The sequence below is a fragment of the Eulemur rufifrons genome, chromosome 25, assembly GCF_041146395.1.
Source record: "Eulemur rufifrons isolate Redbay chromosome 25, OSU_ERuf_1, whole genome shotgun sequence".
Lineage (NCBI taxonomy): Eukaryota > Metazoa > Chordata > Mammalia > Primates > Lemuridae > Eulemur > Eulemur rufifrons.
In genome coordinates, this window is record NC_091007.1 from 2457189 (window position 1) to 2478355 (window position 21167).

General features: G+C 47.8%; 1 protein-coding gene across 1 annotated transcript in view; it reads right to left on the bottom strand.

Annotated features, from left to right (window-relative positions):
• Nucleotides 1-9217, bottom strand: part of SFMBT2 (Scm like with four mbt domains 2) — a 151314-nt gene extending 142097 nt beyond the window's left edge. Inside the window, exon 1 of the mRNA XM_069458629.1 lies at nucleotides 9125-9217. The gene's annotated coding sequence lies outside the window, so the exon portion shown is untranslated. The remainder of the gene's footprint in view (nucleotides 1-9124) is intronic.
• Nucleotides 9218-21167: the final 11950 nt, after the last annotated feature.

Genomic DNA, 21167 nt, shown 5'->3' on the forward strand with positions numbered 1-21167 from the left:
ACTGTTAAGTGTATACCTTGCAAAATTGTCAGATTTTTCTCCAATAAAAAGATAGTGTCCCAGCCTGAGCAAGAGTGAGACCCTGTCTCTACTAAAAATAGAAAGAAATTATCTGGCCAACTAAAAATATATATAGAAAAATTAGCCAGGCATGGTGGCGCATGCCTGTAGTCCCAGCTACTCGGGAGGCGGAGGCAGGAGGATCGCTTGAGCCCAGGAGTTTGAGGTTGCTGTGAGCTAGGCTGATGCCACAGCACTCACTCTAGCCCGGGCAACAGAGAAGACTCTGTCTCAAAAAAAAAAAAAAAAAAAGATAGTGTATTTGCCACAAATCTTAGGTAAACATGCCTTTCGCTCTTTAAAATATGTTTTTAAAATATGTTTGTACCTAGCAAGAATTCTATTCTGCCATCCATCATAGGAAAAATCCAACAGAGGGTAGGTTGAAGAGTAAAGAGATTTAAGGCCAGGCGTGGTGGCTCACACCTGTAATCCTAGCACTCTGGGAGGCCGAGGCGGGAGGATTGCTTGAGGCCAGGAGTTCGAGACCAGCCTGAGCAAGAGCGAGATCCCTGTCTCTACTAAAAATAGAAAAAATTAGCCAGTCACGGTGGTGTGCACCCTTGCCTGTAGTCCCAGCTACTCAGGAGGCTGAGGGAGAAGGATTGCTTAAGCCCAGGAGTTTGAGGTTGCTGTGAGCTAGGCTGACGCCATGGCACTCTAGCCCGGGCAACAGAGAGAGACTCTGTCAAAAAAAAAAAAGATTAAAGAGATTTAGCCCAGGGTCACACAAAAAGCCCTGAACCAGGAATAGGAAATCCCAGGACTTGGTTCACTCTAACCATCAGACTAGGGTTTATTTACCCCATATTTAGTATACTTTCTAAAAATAATGCCAGCTATGAAAATTCTGCCACTTCAACCTGGCAGAATTTGACTTTTTCTTTAGTGCATTAAAAAAAGTGAAATTAACTTCCACTCACCTAAAGACCTTTTGATCCACCAGCTCCCTGGCCCAAGGCCGACAGTACCCGGGAAGGGGTTGACAACCAGCTGGTGAGGCCACAGAAAGGCCGGCCCAAGACTGTGTTTACCTGGGACTCGCAGAAAGAGCAGCTTGTGGTTTTTGTCTGCAGTTTTCTAAATGAAAAATAAAATCTAATTACAGACTAAAAACTGAAGTTCACCCTAAAAGACTGTTTTCACCAGTGGCCAACACTATTTAGAAACGGAAATTCTAGCTCTCTTTCTCCAGCTTCCAACAGTGTCTTTTGCATTTCTACTCGATACTTCTCCCCAGACTTGAAAGCTTTTATTTAAAACCTATTCTCACCTACATTAGTGAGGGAGAAAACTGGTTTATATTAAAACCAATTACCTTCTAATCAAGATGAAATGTCAACACTTTTCAAATCTGTAATGGTCAATTCATACAATAGTAAACAACATTCTATTCTAACCCAGGGACATGGAGCATTTTCACTTACACACTTAAAAACAGTGATTTAAGCTTCATTCAAAAGCTCTGTTCTGCCATGATCATATGAACTAAATGCAAAAAGAAAATGCTCTAGTTTGACTCCATTTAAAAATTAACTACTAAAAACAAACCAACCCTATTTGCATGACCTTGTATAACCTCTCCAAAGACTCAACTTCCTTATCAATAAAATAAATAGAACAGCACTCACCTATTAAAATTAAATAAGCCGATGGTTTAAAGGGCTAGGCAAAATGTCTCACACACAGTAAGCAAGCAAGAGGAGGCCATGGCAATCTCAAGACGACGTAAGACTAGGGTTCAACCTTAGCGCTCTCTCTTCGTGGCTGTCACTCTGACTGAATTACTCCAGCTGTCTGAATCCTGTCTCCTCTGCAAAATGAGGATGACAAAACTCAACTTAGATTAAATATAAACCAATAAGAAGAATGGCTGGCAAACAGGAGATGTTTACATAAGCAGGCATTTTTACTTTTAATAGTATTATATTTGGGGCTGGGCGCAGTGGCTCACGCCTGCTCACGCCTATAATCCTAGCACTCTGGGAGGCCAAGGCGGGAGGATCACTTGAGGCCAGGAGTTTGAGACCAGCCTGAGCAAGAGCAAGAGCCCGTCTCTCCTAAAAATAGAAAAAATTAGCCAGGCACGATGGTGTGTACCCTTGCCCGTAGTCCCAGCTACTCAGCCAGCTGAGGCAGGAGGATCGCTTGAGCCCAGGAGTTGGAGGTTGCAGTGAGCTATGATGATGCCACTACACTCTAGCCCAGGTGACAGAGCAAGATTCTGTCTCAAAAAAAAAAAAAAATAGTATTTGGAGGAGAGGAACTGGAATGTTCCTAACACAATGAAATGACAAATGTTTGAAATGACGGACATCCCAATTACCTTGATTAGATCATTACTCATCCATCATATGCTTGTAACAAAATATCACAGGTGCCCCCATAAATATGTACAACTATCATGTATCCATAAAAATTTAAAATAAAAAAAGTATTTGGAGTAAATGGATACTTTCAAATCAGAATAATCCACAATGCTTTTACTGTTAATGTCTAGACCTACAGATCCAAATGCTCTGCTTTAAAAAGAGCACCTTGTAGGTGCTTATTTAAATTATATTTAAAGTGAGACGTTGTAGGAACTTGCACTTGGAATTTCAGACTCTTGCATTTTATCTTAAAGTGATTCAGTTCGTGTATTAGTTTTGATTGAAATGGGGAAAAAAAACAACTTGCCAAATTTTAGCAGGAAGCAGAGAGGGTATATACTTTAGTATCTTTTTATACTCTTTTTTCTTGGCCAATACAACTGCAGGGAAAAATTCACAGTATAAAAAGCCGTTTCCTCTTCCTGGATCCCACAACGCCACGCCCACAACTCTGCGCCTGTCTCTGCTCTAGTCACAACAGCTGACATTATTTGTCCTACTTTGCAGAATTCACCAAGTGCTTTAACAAGCCCTGGATGTATCAAAATGTATCATGTTTGTTTTTCAGCAGAACAGAAAGGAATGAAACAGACAAGCACAAGGGAGTCTTTCTTCAATCAGTGTTAGAGACATCTCTCTGATCACATGAACGGAAGCCTACAGGTGTCATCTCATCAATTATGCCAGGTACCCTCACCATCAGTGTTCGGTTGAAACAGTATTACTTTTTTAAAATTCACCACCGGCCAAGCAGATGGGAAGTGGTGCTGCGGCATCTTTCCATCAGAACAGTGCTGAACTGACCATGCAAAGCCAAGAATCTATTTGGTAATCTTACTTGAATCATTTGACATTCCTTGTGATACTGAAAGTTCCAAGCAGAGTGTCTTCCCTCAATTACAACACAGGGTCCTGCCTATTAAACATCTTGTTTACACTGACGTAAACACAGCCAGCACTTGTTTTGGGCCAACAAGATCATTTTGCTTAGGAATTGTCCCAGGAAATTTTTAGTCTTACAAAGAGAAGCAGCACGGCCCCACGGCCAAACCTAAAGACAAGGGAGTATGGAGAGCACCAAGCTCCACACATTTTCACTCATTGGCTGCCAGAAGAGGCTACCGTAATCCACCCACATCATAAACCTCAGCCAGTGAGATCCGACATCCCCCCACATCTGGGATGGTGGGACACAGAGTGCTACTTGGAATGGTCCCATCTAATCCTAGGAATTACCAGAGCAAAACCAAGTCCTGTACCTCTTCCCGGCTTGTATTCAAAGACACCCTGCTCGGGCCCAGCCCATGCCAAACCGGGGTGATCTGTGAAGGCTACACGTGTGCTTGCCTCCGATTTTCTGTCCCGCTCACCTTTTCCAGAGCCCGTACGAAAACATGACCCCACGTAGGGCTTAAATCACTTAACAGAAACAGCGCTGTACTTCTGCAGAGCGAATAACACCTCACCAGCTGCTCCCACAACCGTCACCTAAGGCCAGTGATCCTTTCACTACACTTTGGGGAAGCGAATCTGAAACGTCGATCACGTGGGCCGAGCTGCACAGATGTACTGAATCATGGATTTCTTTTTCCCCCCAGATAGAAGCAGAGAGATCTCTGAGCAAGATTCCAGTCCAACGTCCTTATTTTGTAGATAAAGCAGCTGAGGCTAAGAAAGATGACACTTGTCCCAGATCACACAGCTACACAAACCATCTCTGAAACCAGAAGCCCGGCTTCCGGATTCCTCCCTCTCTGTCCGGAATGTTCCTTACGAGCGAGGGTTGACAGATGCCGACCACCAAACTGAATGCACGCATTGACTTTGTGGTTTGTTGTGACAAGTGTAATTTCCCCAAATTTGTTGTTGTTGTTGTTGTTGAATAGGTACAATAAGCTGCTGCTGAGGCAATGGAGATGTCAGAATGGTTAGAAAAACCACAAAATGTGTCCTGAATTACACATCCCAATGTCATCATGCTACAAAAACTTTTATGAGTTCTTATTTTAGAGCAGGGTAAAAGCTCCTTATGACCACTGTACACTGTTACATGAACTCCACAAGTTCCAAACAGTGAAACACAAAGAGAAATGTTATCCAAATCTAGTACACTAGAACTAGAAGTTATTTAAATCCCACAGTAAATTTGTTCAAATTAGTTAAAAAAAAAAAAAAAAAAAAAAAAAACCTTTTACTCTGATATCCTGACCAAAAAAAAAAACTTTTAGGCTTAAGTGTAGGCCCTGGAGAGTTTAAATTTCGCTTGTATGGACTTAGAGCCCAAGAGCATCCTGTATCAATTAAATGGAATCCCATATACTTACTGCTCAGAGCAATGTTCCCATCACTCCATATCACTCCTCAAATTTGGGAGTCTTTAGGGGGCGCTAGTGAAAAGCTATCATCTCAGCTAGAGCAAGGAGAAATGGGATTTGTCAAATGTGGAGTACTCCCAGGAAAGCTTTAGGATAAAAAGAAAACAGGGAGGACTCAGGAACCTACTCTGGCTTTTTTAAAATAAGAATCACGAAGCTAGCTATTTATGACTAGCAAGGTTAAAAAAAAAATTAGTCCATGAAGAAGAAAAACTCTCCCACCATTAGCGAAATGCATCTCCCAGCCGGATGGCCTGTCTGAGGTTCAGGGTCAGGGTGTCCTAATGGGAAATGGGAAATACTCAGTTCTCACCTGAGCAGGTCTCAGCTGGCACTTCTAGAGCAACACACCTCAAAACAGGGTGGTGGGTCACTCTTTTCTCCAGGATGGGGGCTGCAGAGAGACCTCCTGCGCCTGGGGCGTGTTTTCTTTAGTATTGACCCAGGAACTGGTCCTGCACAGGGTATGAACTTTGGTGAGGCTTGGAGGGGCAGGGGTGGGGGTGGGGCATGCGTGGGTGTCTCCTGCCCTCTTACAGGCAGGGGGGTTGGTCCCAGCAAGAGCTGAAATAAAGATCTGAGACAGTATTTACTTGTGAAAGGGAGAGGGCAGAGTGTGTGCACATTTAATGCTTAGTAGGGGAAAAGTAGCCGATCTCCTATCTCCAAAGAGCCCAGCCAACAATTCATTCCGATCACCAAGGCCTCTCCCTTCCCCCACCCGCTTTACCCGAGCTCTCTGCCTCCGCAGGAAACCAGGCCTCCGAGGCCCAATTTCAGCCCTGTTTACGCTTTTTGTCCGACCTGGTGGAACCCGGATCCATTCCCTTGGTGTAGATACGTCATTCGATCCCCCAGGTCCCTTGGCCACGCTGCAAGGACGGAGGGGTGAAGGAGAGTGGTGAGCAGCGGCGATGGAACCGGATCTGAGAGGGGTTGGCCCTTTTCAAAAGTGGTTTCCCACCAGTCGGCTCAGGATCGGCAACGGCGGCGCCGCTGGAGCCCTCAAGGACGCAGCGCGCGGCCCGGGAGCCCCAAATCCCGCGCGGCGCGGCAAGGTCCGGGGACCCCGGGGCGGGCGACAAGTCCAGGCCGCCGCACCACGGGAGAATGAACGTTGCCTGGCCTTCTCGGAATCCCGCATAACTCCAGAAACCCCCAGATCCTGAAAATTCCGAAAGCGAAACTGTGAGCTGGTCTCCAGAACTTTGGAAACGGTCGCTCAGGCTCCCCGGCGTGGTCTCAGGACTCCCGGACACCACAAACGCCACCGAGGACGAGTATCGGTGTCAGCGGCCATCGCTGGGTATGGCCACCATCCTCGACCCCCAGATTCCCCTCAGCTTTTCACGCGTAAAGGTCCCCGGCCCCCTGGCGCGGGTGCGCCCCGACCCCCCGGTGCCGGGGCGGTAGTTGGCCCGGCTCCTGCCTGGTCTCGGTTCCTCCCTCCCCCCTACAAGAAAGGAAAACTTGGATCCTGCGAGAACGAGGATCCCGCGGAATGTCCTTTGTAATCGACTGTACATTCGCTTCCACGGCACAGCCCAGTACAAAATCGGGGGTTTCGGGGCGCTGGAGTGGATTGTGCGCTTGTCAGCAGCGACGTCAGGAGGACGAGGGGAGGGGTTCGGCGCTGAAACTGCATTTCACCAGCACAGAGCCATTTTAGGCTGGTCTCCACCTCGGCTGAGCCCACGGGAGAGCTGCCCCTAGGAGGACGCGCTGAGGCGCGGGCTGGAAGGACCGGGGACGCGCCTCGGCCCCGGGTGTGGTGGGGCACGAGACGCGTGGTGGCCGGAGCATCCTCCATCACGCAGCCTCCCAGGAGGGACGGAAAACCTGCCACGGGGTCTCCAGCCCCGGTGGCTGCGCCCCCCACCCACCACGGTCCACCCGCGAAGGGGCGGCCCCTCTGACAGCGCGGCGTGGGTCTGAGTGACCCTATGGAGTCCCCCTCCAGCAAACGCCGGAGACCACGTTGCCGCGCTAACTACGGATCCAGCCAACACTATCTTTTTAAACCCTACTATTTAAAAACGTCTCTGGGGACTTGGCCGCTGCGCGAACAGGCTGGCGAGTCCCGAGGAGGTCGCCCGGACCTGCCCTCGCCAGCCCTAGGGACCGCGCGCGGCTGCCGCGTGTCCCCCGCTTTTCCGGGTCTCTCCGCTCGGCTGCCGGGTCTTGGCCACGGGCGACCTCTGTCGGGGCCCCTGCTCCTGGCGGAGCTACATTCCCGCATTCCGGTGGCTCTCCTCTGAGCTCGGATTCGCTTGCTTTCCCTCGGGCTCCTCTAACTGGCTCGGATTTCTTCTCAAAACTCCATTCCCAGATCCTGCTGGGCCCACGATGCCTGCCTTTCCGAGGCACTTCGCCACCCACTACACCCCAAGAGGACAGCCCTGCCCGCGCGCCCTCCACGCAGAGGACGCCCCTCTCGGGTGCAGCCCCCGGGGTCGGTGCCCAACTGGAGCAAGGGACAATTTCTTCCCAGAACGCTTTCCCCATCCCCCACCTTCGCCAGAGCGCGAAACCCAAAAGTGGCGGGGGCAACTCTTCGTCTCCACCCTAAGTGCCGCCCAGATCCGCGCGCCCCCGCCCTTCTGCCCCTCCACTTTCATCCTCCCGCGCCTCGGCCCCGCACCTCCCACCCCGGCGCGGCGCTAAGTGCAGCGCGCCCCCTGCACGCACAAAACCCCACTGGCGTCTGCAGGCGACTGCACCCGACACCCTGGACAGTTAGTCCTTTTAGCAAGCACCTCCTCGCTCCACCTACTCCGGGCTTCACCCGCACGGGGTTCAGCACGGAAGGGGAGCACGAGCTCGTCTCCTGGAGAGCCGAAATCAATCATTCCCCTGCCCTCCTGTATTTGCACCACGTGTCAGCAGTTTGTCACGTCAAATCAAGGCAGGGTCTGGGTTCCAAAACGCACGCACACATTCGGGGCGTATCTCTGACACCCCCTCCCGCAACAGCACTGCCAGGCCTGCGCACGGACCCAAGGGCGCGCACGGCGGTCGCGCTTGGCCGCCTCGGTCCCGGCCGGCGGCGCCCCTCTACCCCTGGCCCCTCCAGCAATGGACTTGACACGCTGACTCTAACCACGGGAAAAACTGGGGTGGCCCATTCCCTCCCTTTTTGCCCACTTAATTCGCTAAAGCGTTTCCTGGGGTAGCCAAAGAGACTCGAAACTAAGCGGCGGAAACTCTGGTTGGGTTTTTTCCCACCTCAAAACCTCTCAGTTTGAAAAAGCCACCTTGGCCCGCCATGTTGAAACCGGCCCGGTGTCTGAGCACCCCGTCCCCGCGGCTGCGGCGCCCCCAGAAAGACACCAGCCCCAAGCGGGCTCGGGACGCGCGTCCGGCGGCCGCGAACCCACCACTTCCCACCCCCAGGGTCCCCCCTTTCCCGGCTAATCCGCTCCCGCCGCCCCGGGTCACAATCAATAAATACATCTCCCAGCTCACCCAGCTGCTTTTTGGCGGATTTCAGCAACACACACACACACACGCACATTAAAAAATAAACTCCAGGGCCAGATCAGGTTAGCGATTTTGCAAAAGGGGTCGGATGAAAGGAGACAAGAAAGCCCCAAGTGACAGGATATTACTTTAAGGGAGAAAAAAAAAATGAACAAAAAGATCACCCTCGCTGGAGCACGCTCCGAAACTACTAGTGACAATTTGATTTCAGCTGCACAGGCAGACGTTTCCACAGGGGCGATTCGGAGGTTTGTGCGATTTCTGACCCCCTGGCTGGTCTCCAGGCCCCCCTTCCCACAACCTTATTCTCCCCCCCACCCCCATTCTCCCTCCCAACCTCCCCCCCGCACACACACCAAAAGAAAGAGGAGACCTCGGCGCGGAGGAGACGCGGGAGCGCGGGGCAGGCAGCAGGAGAGGCTGCGTCGCCAAAATGAGTGCACAGGGCGGAAGGTGGGCGGCGGGAGGGGGCAGGCTGCCCCCGTAGGCGGAGGACACTTTGCAACTCCGGACCGACTCCCGCGCGGCCGGGCATTCCGCGGATGCGAGACGCCGGGGAAGGGGTCGGAGAAGCAAAAATGACAACCCGGAGCGCGCAGCGGAGTTTGGGGCTTCGCTCAAGTGCTGTCGCTTTCTTCTCCTGCCCTTGTCGTGGGCTCCGCTCCCCACCTCCCCACTTCCCCCAAACCCCCACCGCCCCCGCCACCGCGGCTCGATCGGGCTTCCTTTTTTTCCTAAGCTGAAAAAAAGACGCTGACCGGCGCACTCAACCTGCGGGCCGGAGGTCCACTCGCGGGCCAGGCTGAGCGCTGGGACAGCGGCCGGCGCGGCTCCTACCTGGGGAAGTTTGTGCCGCCCTCGGCGTGGACCCGGGCCCTGGGCGCCGCCGGGGAGGGCGCCGGCCTCGCTCTGTCGCCGCCCGCGCCGGCCCGCGCCCGCCCGCCCGCGCCCGATCGCCGCTCCCCGCCCGCCACCTCCTCGCGCGCCCGCTCCGGTCCTCCGGCTCCCACTACAGCCTCATTCCAATATGGCATCCTCTCTGTGCGCATGCCCGGCTCGCTCGCTCTCTCTTTTTTTTTTTTTTTTTTTTAAGATTTTTTTTTTTTTTTTTTTTTTTTGTACCGCGAACTCCTTCAACGACCTTTTCCAGCGCTTGCAAAATTTCTTAAGCCAATTAGCCTGGGGGACGTGGTCGACTCCTTCCTCCGCCCGCGCCGCGATGCCCCCAGCGCCCGGGGACACGGACACCCCCCACCCCGGCCTAGTCCACGCCCACGCGGCCCCCTCCCTGCTCCGCTCCCCTTCCTCCCTTCCCGGAGCTCCCTCCACGCGCGATCTGCGGAAAGTTCTCACCGCAGGGGTTTCCGCACGCCCGTCTGCGGGGGGCAGCTGGGCACACTCCGCACGTCCCCGGCGCTGTGGGTTTCCGCGGTGGGAAGCCCTCGGCCCACCAAGTGCACAAACTTACCCTTTATCCGCCCAAAAGCGTTAAGAGCGCAAGGAAATTGATCCCAAGAGCAACCTTGGCCCCGCCCACTCCGCCCCACCCTGCACTGAAATTGAGCCATTCAATGAAGATTTGAACATTTCCTGGCCCCTTGGGGAGGGCGGAGGGGCCGGGAGAAGTGTGCTTGGGACCGTGCTCGGACGGGCAGGAAATTAGGTTGGGGCTGCCCGGGACGGCCGCCTGCTTCGAGATGCCGAGCCGGGCGGGACAGAAGTAACCATGCTCGCCACGGCGTCTCGTGGGGCACCGGGCCGGGACCGGTTCTCATGGGGCATGAAAAGAGTCTTTGCCCGAGCCCAAGAAAAGCGCGGCCCCCGGCGACGTGTTGGAGAGCGCGGGGGAGGGTGGGGGGAGCGCAGCCCGATGCAGGGCTGGGGATCAGCGGGGCCTGCGGGCACTCGGTTGGGGCGTTTGGGGAGGACGCAGAGGCGCTCCCCGGGCCTTGGGCGCAACGGCTGGGCAGAGCCCGAACGAAATGTCCCCAGTGCAGAAAAGCTGGTGACGTCCTGGTAGGCAAGACGGCTTCCGAAGAGGGCTTCGCCTTCACTGGGGAGCAGCGGGGAGATGCTGATGGGGGCTGGATTGAATTTCCCCGAGAAACAGAATGGACACGTTTGCTCGGGGTTTTGCTCTGTTGTCACAGAGATAAAATCTCGCCCGAGTCTTCCAATTCTGTTCCCACCCCTTTCCCATGAACCCCTCTCGCGGTACCGCCCCGCCCCGGGGGGCCAAGAGGTCCTCCAGGCGTCCGCTGGTTCGCAGCTCCGCCCTCCCTCCCTCGTCCCGCCACCCCAGCGCCGTCTGCAAGTGGGGTACCCCGAGGGCAGGTGGACGCTCCGAAGGGCTGGGGACTGACGATGGAGTTAGGGCGCCTGGGCCTGACCGCGCGCGGGACGGACGGGGGTCCCCCTCCGGCGGCCCCTCTCCCCGACAGTGGGGCTGGAGTTGCTCCAGAACCACGGAGGGACGTGCCCGGAAACGGGTCTCGCCACGCCGCGACCCTGGGGAGCGCGCCGCCACCGAAACCATCGGCCGAGCTCGGAGATCCAGGGCCGGCGTCGGCAGCCTGGAGACCCCGCGGGCTGCCAGTCTGGGGAAGTCCGACTTCCTCCCGCCGTGGAGAAGGCTTCGCGAGGTCTGAAGCGCCTTCCGCCGGCCTGTCCCTCCTCCATTTGACTTGACACAGGAGCCGCCCGAGACCCAGAAGGGTCAGGCGACTTAGGATCAAGGCTATCCGCGGCGCGCCACAGTCTTAAGCTCCAACCCGCGTCTGCGACCCCTCCAGCTCTCCAGTCAACAAATTTTGGGGACACCAAGCCGAAGCCCTGAACTCTTTTCCCTGAAGGTGGATGAAGGCGGACTCTTCAAACCAACCGTCCCACCTGCACCCCCGAACTGCTTCCTTCAGAGCCCCCAGGAATCCAGAGTGTGGGCTCCAGACACTCCCCAGGGCTCCGGCCCCAGGTCTCAAACACCTGGGTCATCTCTTCTCCCTCCTTCAACACACAGTGGCGCCCGCGGGGAGACCCAACCTGGGCGCCCCTCTCCTCCAAGAGGTCATCGCCTTGTGCCCTGGCGAAGCGCAGAGCGCGCGGTGGCGGGAAAGGCCCCGAGTGCTGAGCCCTCCCCGGAGCCGCTCGCTTGCGGCCAGCGCTGCGCCCACCGAGGTGGCCGTGGCCTTGACCGGCGACCGCGGCTGCGCCCTCCCACTTGCGCCCGGGACCGCGCGGCCTCGCTCCGCCCGCGGGGGCGGACGGGCGCTCGCTCTCGGCCCAGCGCAGGGCTTCTGGGCGGCTCGGGTGTGGAGGGAGACCTTGTTTTCGCTCTCTGCGATCCCTGGCGACGTGAGCTGCAGACAGCCATTGCGCTGTCTCCAGGCTTGTTTACCAGTTTCAAGTCATTATTATGCACGAAACGTTATTTCATCAAAATAAAAACAAATGCAAAAGAACACCTGATCCCAGAGTGTGGGAGACTGTGCACAGTGGTTGCACCGTTATCATGAAGAATCTCATCCTTGCCTATAGTGAAATTTCTGGCAGTGTGGTCCCCACCCACTTTTTTGTGGCTTTTTGCACGTGACTTATTGAACGGTTCCTTGACTTTCTTTTTGCAACCTCCCTTCCTTCTCCTTTATCCAAGGACAACAATGAGGCAAATGAAAATTGGTTAGGAGATTCCCTGAGGCAATTAAAGTGGCCCCTTCCTCCCACTCCAACACGTTTCAACTTACATTTTTATTTCAGAACCAGACACTCACTTAAAGATGGAGGGAAATCCGGCATAGTCAGGCCCAGGATAAAGCACTGATAAAAACTGTGAACGCTCTTTCAAAGTAAAGAAGCCACATGCACTTCAACTCTGAGAAAGTTCGCCACGTAAATCTCATGATTAACGCAAGATTTCTCTATATATTGCTAACATTTACTAAAAATCCTGGCACAAATTAGCCTTCGATCACACCGTAGATGTTATTTCATTCCTAGAGTGAAGCCATGAATTTCATCACTTTTTAAATCCAGCTTCAGATCTAAGTTATGCCTTCAAAAGGACTTGGGAATTTTTTAATATGAATGAGGCTGAATGACACAAAATATTAAAATTATATCTGTTAATTGCAAAATATTTTGATACTATTCCATTTGTTTGATGATACAGCTCAAATGACAAATCTGTAACAGTTGAAAAGTTTCTCATATTCTGTTTTCTTATTACTTCACAAAAAGTATTCCTGAAGAATTGAAAAATTATATGCAGACTATTTATTTATGTTGAAGACATGTGATTACTGAAATCTTACTGCATTAATCTTCGTATCGAGAAAAATGTTGCTCAATTTGCTCATATCTATTCCATGTTTAAGTTATCGCTTCCTACTGAGAAAAGGAAATGTCTTAAAGATGACATATTTAAGAGTTCTTAATGTAGAGACGCTCTAATGAGACATGAGACATACCAGCTTAACAGGAAAGGACGAAGGAAGGAAAAGGACCAGAATCCAATATTTGAAGAATTTGGGCCATCTGCTCTTTACTGGAGACTTTATCTGCAGTCAAATGCTCTACCACTGAGCTATACCCCCTCTTTTACTGGAGACTTTAAACCAAACTTGTTTTCTCTTAGGGCTACATAGATAGTATTTTTCCATCAACCTCCTAAGGTCACGAAGAGTAAACCTAAACACACTCTTTTTTATTTTTTCACCATTTTTCCCTATCTTCCATCCCCAATTAAAGCACTTAAGGGTCAATGCATTGGGAGCCAAATGACCTCAGTCACTGTGTCATCACTAATTATCTGTGTGACCTCTGTAAGTCCGGTGACCTCTCTGAGCCATTCTTTCCTCTGGGGTAAAATGAGGGGATTGGACTTGATGTTGTGTAAAGTCCTTTCAGACTCTAAAGAGTGCTTAGCAATCTACGCCACCCCGAAGCCACAAATTAACTTGTTTGGTATTCTAACACCATCTCTGCCAATTTAATATATCAAAAAGTGTGAACTCCGGGGTCACCAAGGGAAAAATATATATGTGATAAAGTAAAGCGAACCGTAGGGGAAGGTGTTGGGCCCTCCATTGCCCTCTGCCCTACAAAGGAGGTCATATTCCTGCCTCTTTTTTTTATTACTGTCGTGTTTTTGCATGTACTGTGTGGGTTTTGGGTTGCCCACGAAAGTGTCGGGGCTCAGGTGAGAGTACCTGTGAGAGTCATTCTGGGAAAAGCCCAGGTCATTAAGATGGCTCGCTAAAATGGTTAGGAGTTCTCAATGAGTACAGTGAGGGGTAGTGATTCAAAAATCATCATCACCTAGCAGAGCTCTTTGTCATACATTTCTACAAATTTCAGAAACACACTATTGCTATTGCTTCTTGTATAATCTGAAGGCATTTCGGGCTTCCTTCACAACAGGAGAAAAAAAACGGCAGTGGACAGGGCATATCAAAAAATGCACAACGTCTGACCTCTCCTAAGACCATTTACTGAAAGGGCTGAGATGGGTTATGGGGGATGTAGCAGTTTCGACTAGTGGCTTCTTTCTCCACTGAGCCTGACAAAAGTCACTACCACCTTCTGCTGCTACTGCCTTGTACATTTGGATGTAGCGTACTACCACGTACGACACCTGTGAATTTTACTTTCTATTAGGCACAGTGGAGTTGAAGAGCAGGGACTGGCTGTCAGGCACGTGCCTTTTATTCCTCCACTCTACTAAACACAGGGAAGGGAGAGACAGAATCTACTTAGTACCTAATTTGCACCAGACACTATTCTAGGTATTTTTACATATATGATAGCACATAAAAACTTCTTGTCTATATCATATGAAATATCCCTTTCAAATGGCTTAACAATAAACACACAAAGCTGAGTTCTTATCCACTGTCAGTGCCATTAGAACGCATATGATGTTTTTTGTTGTGGAGCTTAAGTTGTCTGGAACCATTTACATTTTCTAATCCAACCCCTTTATGACCAAGGGTGTCTATCAGCAAACATACACGCACGCACAAACAAAAACAAAATCGGTGCAGGTCAGGGATGTGGTCTGCAACCCTAGAACAGCATTTCCTCTGTGTGTACTACTGGCCCGAGTGAGGTTGAATTTGGCACAGTGCAGAAGTATAAAGTGCCCCGTTGGACTTATAATATAAAATAGACTACACAAATGAAAACAAGCAACCAAAATCCCACATCAAAAAGGGGTTTTATTAATAAGCACGTGGGCAACTTGTTTTATGTACCCACTACTTTAATAAGTGCCCAACTATGATATATGAGAGACTCAGTGTGGGGAGCTGGACAATCCCAGCTTTATTGCAACTTCAAAATCCCCAACATACTTATTTTCACTGCATACGTCGCTTTAGATGATCTTGCTACAGAATAAATCATTATCACGATCAAAGGAGCAAGTTATCAGATCTATAAAGACTTGATTTGCAGCGCCACCTGCTGGAGACAACTATTGACTGCCTTCAGATTTTTTAGATTTGTTGTTGCTGCTATTTGTTTTTTTAATGAAAACAGTGTTGGGAAGTACAGATAGCAGTGGTAAGGGAAGAATTAGGTCCTTACTATATTTGATTAAACCTCTACTTATAAGTAAACTGAAATATATTCATGCAGAATTATTCATACTTTGAATGTTAGACATAAAGAGTACTTACATGTTTCTTTGAAAAGTAAAATCGCTCCCTTTTTTTAAAATAAGTCATTTAAGCTACGTTTTAATAGAGCACTATGTTTTTTATTCTTATCCTTTCAAAGATTGAATTTTTTTTATCCTTGTAAGTGCCCCTGAAACACACTGAATTCTTGGAGGTTTTGATTTTAATTTCATACCAAGGGCAGGGAGGGACTCCAAGATTTTTCAAGGTTTCCTGAACCAATTTCTTGAGGAGGTAAATGTTTTTAAATTAGATATAGAGGAAAATTAACTAATGAAAAATAAAAACAAACCTCTACTTTCATTTAATCGTTCAACAAATATTTATTGGGGAACTCCTATGTGCCAGGCACTGTTCTAGGATCTGAAATACAGCAAACAAAACAGACAAAGCCTTGCTTCAGGGCACGTATATTTCATTAAGGTGAGATCAACAACAAACAAATGAATATATAGTGTGTCATGTGGAGGTTAGTACAATGGCAAAGAGTAAAGCAGAGGGAGATATAGAAAGTGACAATGAGGGAGGGGAGGGTGACATTTTATATGGGAGGAGGTCAGGGAAGTGACATTTGAGCAGAGTGCTCCAGGCAGAGGGAACAGTGAGTACAAAATTCCTGAGATTATTTCGGCCCCATTTGACAGAAAGAATAAATTGCATAAAAGTTTGATGATATTTAACAGCATAAGCATACGCTATTAAGTTGTAACTTCTAAATTAAGCAAGGAGTACTAGTATTCCCAGGTGGGAAGCCTGAACAAAGTGATCAGTTCAAATACTTGACAACAAATCCACGTGTTCCCCGAGAGAGCAAACCCAGGTCACCTGAATCTAATCAGATTCTTAGGTTGAAGGCACAGTAAAGGTCATCTGGTCTACCAGCTCTCTCATACCCAAGTCATCCCTACGGTATCCCAAGTAGGCTTCCAGTCTGTTTGGACGTCTCACTCCCTCCAGAGAGAGCCCGTTCCATCTCTGGACTTCTCTGACTCTTGGAAAATTCATCCTTACCCTGGAATGAAACCATTTCTCTGGTCTCCAGTGTTTGAGTAACCGGCACGGCATGAGCAAAGGCAGAAAGCTCCCCCTCCTTCCTCACTGGGCAAGTGGCCTCTGTGAGCAGGAGCCCCGTGGACAGGTCCAAGAATTTTGCGTATGTTCTAGGACCTGTGGCCTTGCAGCTGCCTCTTTAATTAACTTGCAGTCAGCGCAGTATCTGAAAACGAATCCATCCGCCGTCATTCACGACTCTGATCTCTCCTACATACAAGCTCCTCAAGGACAGGATGGTTCTCAGCTTGTCCTCTTAACAGTGGAACTGTATATTCTCCAAGTCTCTAAACCAATGGAAACTGCAGTTTGCTCAGCTGAAAGCCCTCTGTGTTTAAGTACTCTCACCTACCTTCCATTCCTGTCTTGGTTTGCAGTTATACCAAATCAGAAATGAACTGCTTAGGGACAGCACAAATGAGAAATTCTGGAAAACATACACACGCATCCAAATAAACCGTATAGTTCACTTGCTAAAGGCAGACTTCCTTAGGCCAGAGAATTAATAACAGCAGCTAACACTGGCTGAGCACACACGGTGGCCAAGCCTTCCTCCAAGGGCTGTGCTTATCTTAACTCATTTACTCCCACAGTGGGGCTGAGAGCAATTACGCAAAGCGCTCATGGACGCATAGCCGGTGAGCGTTGGAACTAGAATTTGAACTCAGGCAGTCTGACTCTAGAGCCTGAGTTCCCTAAACTGCACTCCCAAGATTTATAAGAGTAGAGATGCCAGAGGCTAAGGACAGCACATGGAATGGAAGACCGAAGGAATTTGGGTCATTTAGCAATACAAGAAAAGGCTACAATGAAAAGGAGAGCCAGGGAAAGTTCATGAGCAACACCAATGTCAATTTTTTTTGTAATGGGTTGAAAATAGATGGGACTGTGGTCACCGTCATCGTGTCCTATTGCTATTTCCTTGAGAGCTCCGTCTCTCCCACGAGAATAGCACTGTGACAGGAGGGACTCCGTCTTAGTTACAGCTGTCTCCCCAACTTCTGGAACACAGTCTGGCACACAGTAGGTGCTTAATAAATATTTGTGGATTAAAAGTGGAAAGAAAATGCCATAAACACAGAATCTCTAAACAAGACTGAAATGAACACTTTATATAAATTATAGATTTCATGGAATCCGCACTTGTGCGTAAAGCAAGAACATGTTCAAGTGCAACACGCCGAGATACAGCTTTGCATTCTACATCCTGCTCAGCCTTTGCCCAGCTACAGGATCTTGAATGAGTGATTTAACCTCTTTCAGTCTCAATTTCCTCATGTTAAAAAGAAGGAAAAGTTGCCATTAGGCTTTATGTAATCTAATATTTTCCATTTCTTTTCTCTACTTAGGTGCAAAGGGTAGGCTCAGAGATCTAAACAGCTATTCTGATCCCCTTCAAGTTCTACCCCCGTTCCATTAGGGAAAACATTAACCACAACGTTAACATTAACAGCTTATGTCCATTAGCCAGAAATAACTCTAAAGCTGCTTCAAACATGAAGCAAAATATTTCCTTTCGGAAAGCAAGAAACAAAAATGAAATGCAACCAGGAATGTCAATCATAATTGATTGCTAAGACCCAATCCCATCCTTCCACTAGATCCCCACCTGGCATCCTAAAGATAGTGTTGGAGGTAAACAACCCCCACCCCTTCCAGCCACGGGAGGCAGAGTGATTTTATCCTTTTAGCTACTGCATATAAAACACAATGCACCTCTCTCCCGCGGGGGAGAAATGGTGGAAATGACTCATTTCTTTACTCATACTGTGCTCCTTTTAAATCTCTACTTTATGAGCAAATCCTCTGCCCAGAAATTGAACTTTGGCAGTATAGTCTAAGACAATAACAAGACAATTACATACAATGCATGTGTAACAGTGTCACCCGAGAACTGTTGAAAATACTCATCTATAGGGGGTTGATTAAATCAACTAAAGTATATGCATACAATAGCACATAATACAGACACTACAAATTATGTTGTAGATTTATGTTTTTTAACATGAAGAGTATTTTTAAAACACTGTGTATACTATGATCTCATCTTTGTAAAAAAAAAAAAAAAAAATACATTTACATATGCCTGAAATCACAGATCCTGGTAAAATCTGGAAACAGATATAAAAAGGTTAAGCACATGGTAGTGGTATAAGTGATATCACTTTTTACTTTATAACTTTCTACACTGTGTGATAAATATATATGAAAAATATGCATCTGTTAATTTAGAAAAATATTTGTTTTTAATAGATAATACTTGTACATGGTACAAAACTTAAAGGATACAAAATAGTAAACATGATAACAGTTAATGCTCTCTCTTTTCCCTGGTTCCCTTCCAGAAGGTAATTACTGTTACCTCTGTCTTCCTTAATCTTCCTGAGATAATCCATGCTTTTCCATATATTGCCTTTGTAATCACAAAAGCAATAATACTAGTTCCACTTTAAAAAAAATAATTTCAGAAAGATTAAAAGTCTTTAGAAGTTAAATAAAATGCAAGGACTGAAGCAGTAATATACTTGCTTGGGTTTTCTTCTTTGTTTTGCAATAGCAGTGGACAGGAAGCATCAAACATATTATCCAACACTTTGGTAGGTAATAGTCCTTCTTTACTATGTTACATTTATTTAAGTACATGTTCCGCGCCCCCCCCCCCCGCCACCGCCGCCATAAGGCACTGCATTTTTGGAGGGCAGAATTGTTGCCATACGATTTTGTGTCATCCACAGTGCTTACACACAATAAAATAAATTAAAATAATATTTTAATATCTAATATTTATAATTTATCGAGATTTTATATAGTAGGGATTATCATGGCTGTTAAATAATAATTTGTATGCAGCAAGCAGGAAATATACATTTGCTTCATAGATAAATAAGTGACTATGATCTGAAACGAGATTTAATAGTTGGATCTTGAGCAGTAATGTTAGCAAATACTCATATTGCACTCACTGCGTGCCAAGTGTACTTCTCAGCACATGACAGGAATTAACTCACTTAATCCTCTTAACAAGCCTATGCACAATTTTCCCTGTCTCACAGATAAGGAAACCAAAACACGGAAAGAGTAAGTAACTTGCCCAAGATGATCCCAGGGCCAGAGGACTAAGCTGGCCTCCAGACGCAGCCAGCCTGGCCCCAGTGGTGTGTCTCTTATGTTAGTAAATCAGTACTTTTCAAATAAGCGTCTCAAAGTATTTTACAGCATATAAATAAAAATAAACCCAGTGCTTTAATAAGGCACTCACCACGATTGTGCTGGTGGTCGTGGTGCCCAAGAGGGTCATCTAACGTCGCCAGCAGAACTGAGGGCTCTGAATCCCAGCTCTCAGCCGTCTAGACCACACTCCCTCACTTGCAGGTGACAAACTGCAGTTGAAGAAACTGAAAAGAGATACAGTGACTATTTGTCACCTCATGGTTGTTAATTGAGTATTCAAAGAACATGAAAAGGTAGGACAGGGGACGTGGCCGGAGAGTGAGGTGATTGTATAAACACCTGGGTCTGTGATCTTCGACTATGATGAGCTGAATTTATTTTTTTCCAAGCTAATGGTTTTTATTAAAACTTGACTGTGCCCAGCGTGTTATAGACACGCCAAAGAGACACTATAAACAAGTAATAGTAAAACCAAAAGTGGGCTTTTTTTGGAGCGAGGGGAGAAGGCAAGATGGGATCTAAACTCCACGAACAATTCAGGCGTCTCGATGACGAAGACAGGAGTCCTTGGGCCATCTAAAGAAACATCTCACAGAGATGAAAGGAAACCAGTGAATTACCATTACCTTTCCCGGCGTGGTCCTGGGACCAGCATCACTGGCACCACTTTGGAGCTGGGTAGAAGTGCCCTGGCCCCACCCACCTGAGTTCACACCCATGTTTTAGCAAGATGGTTCAGATGCACGCAAAAGTTTGAGAATCTTGGATTTATTTTATCTCCTTACTTTACAGATGAAAAAACTGAGTGCTGTGGAAGACGCCAAACTCACGTGGCTAATTCTTGCTACACAAAAGATTAAAATCCAGATGAGAAACTATGAAGAGACAAATACAAAACTGTTTTACACGTGGGGTAGTACACTGACCGCTATGTGTGTTAATTACTTTGTGGTTATGGGATGGGGAGGTTACAGGTGATGCTGAAATGAGTAACTTCAGTCTCTACGTAACCAGTTGTACTCTGTAATTAATATATGCCTGGCCACACTTATCCCTACAGATTTCTACTATTTCTTGGGCAAACTGCATTCTTTGAGTGAGGGTAATTTTCCTAACATCAACTTTTTTCCTCTGATTCTCAAGTGCAACTGCAGGAAAAAAAAATTTTTTTTAGGCTGCCTTCTCCATGATATGATAATTACTACCGTATTTAAAATGTAATCCTCTTCTAAAAATATAAATGTTAAATGCAACAGCTTAGTTGTACACTATGATTATCCATCATTTCAATTTCTCAATTGGTTTTCCAAACAGCTTCAAATCAGCTAAGTACTTATTAGGAGATTTTTTTTTTTCCTTTTGGATTTGGAAGACAGAAGCATCTGTATTAATATTTCCATCCATGGGGAAGATACAGCAATTATAGGTTACTTAGACACGGTTGGTCTCAATCCTACCATCTTGGGAGGGGTTAATGATTAATTAGTATTTAGAAGCAGATTGAAAATGGACATAGCTCTCTAAATGCTCAGAGATAGTAATGGTGTACAATAGTTGGCCCCCAAAAAGTGATGCTTGTTAGTTTGTATCAAGGCTGAATTTAAAAATGTTGTGGTTGCTGTCTCTACAAAAAAAAAAAAAAAAAAAAATAGAAAAATTAGCTGGGCATACTAGCATGTGCCTATAGTCCCAGTTACTTGGAAGGCTGAGGCAGGAGGATCGCTTGAGCCCAGGAGTTTGCGGATGCTGTGAGCTATGATGACACCACTGTACTCTAGGCAGGGTGACAGAGAGAGACCCTGTGTCAAAAGGAAATTTTTTTAGATCATGGTTGATATTCAACTCTAGTAGCCTGAATTCATATCCAGATTGTATAAGAGAATCTTGTTGGATTTGCTCATATCCTGTAAGAGTACACGTGGATCTCTCTTTTCTCAACACATTTTTTTCCGTGCAAATGATTCAACCGGTATTGCCTGAGTTCT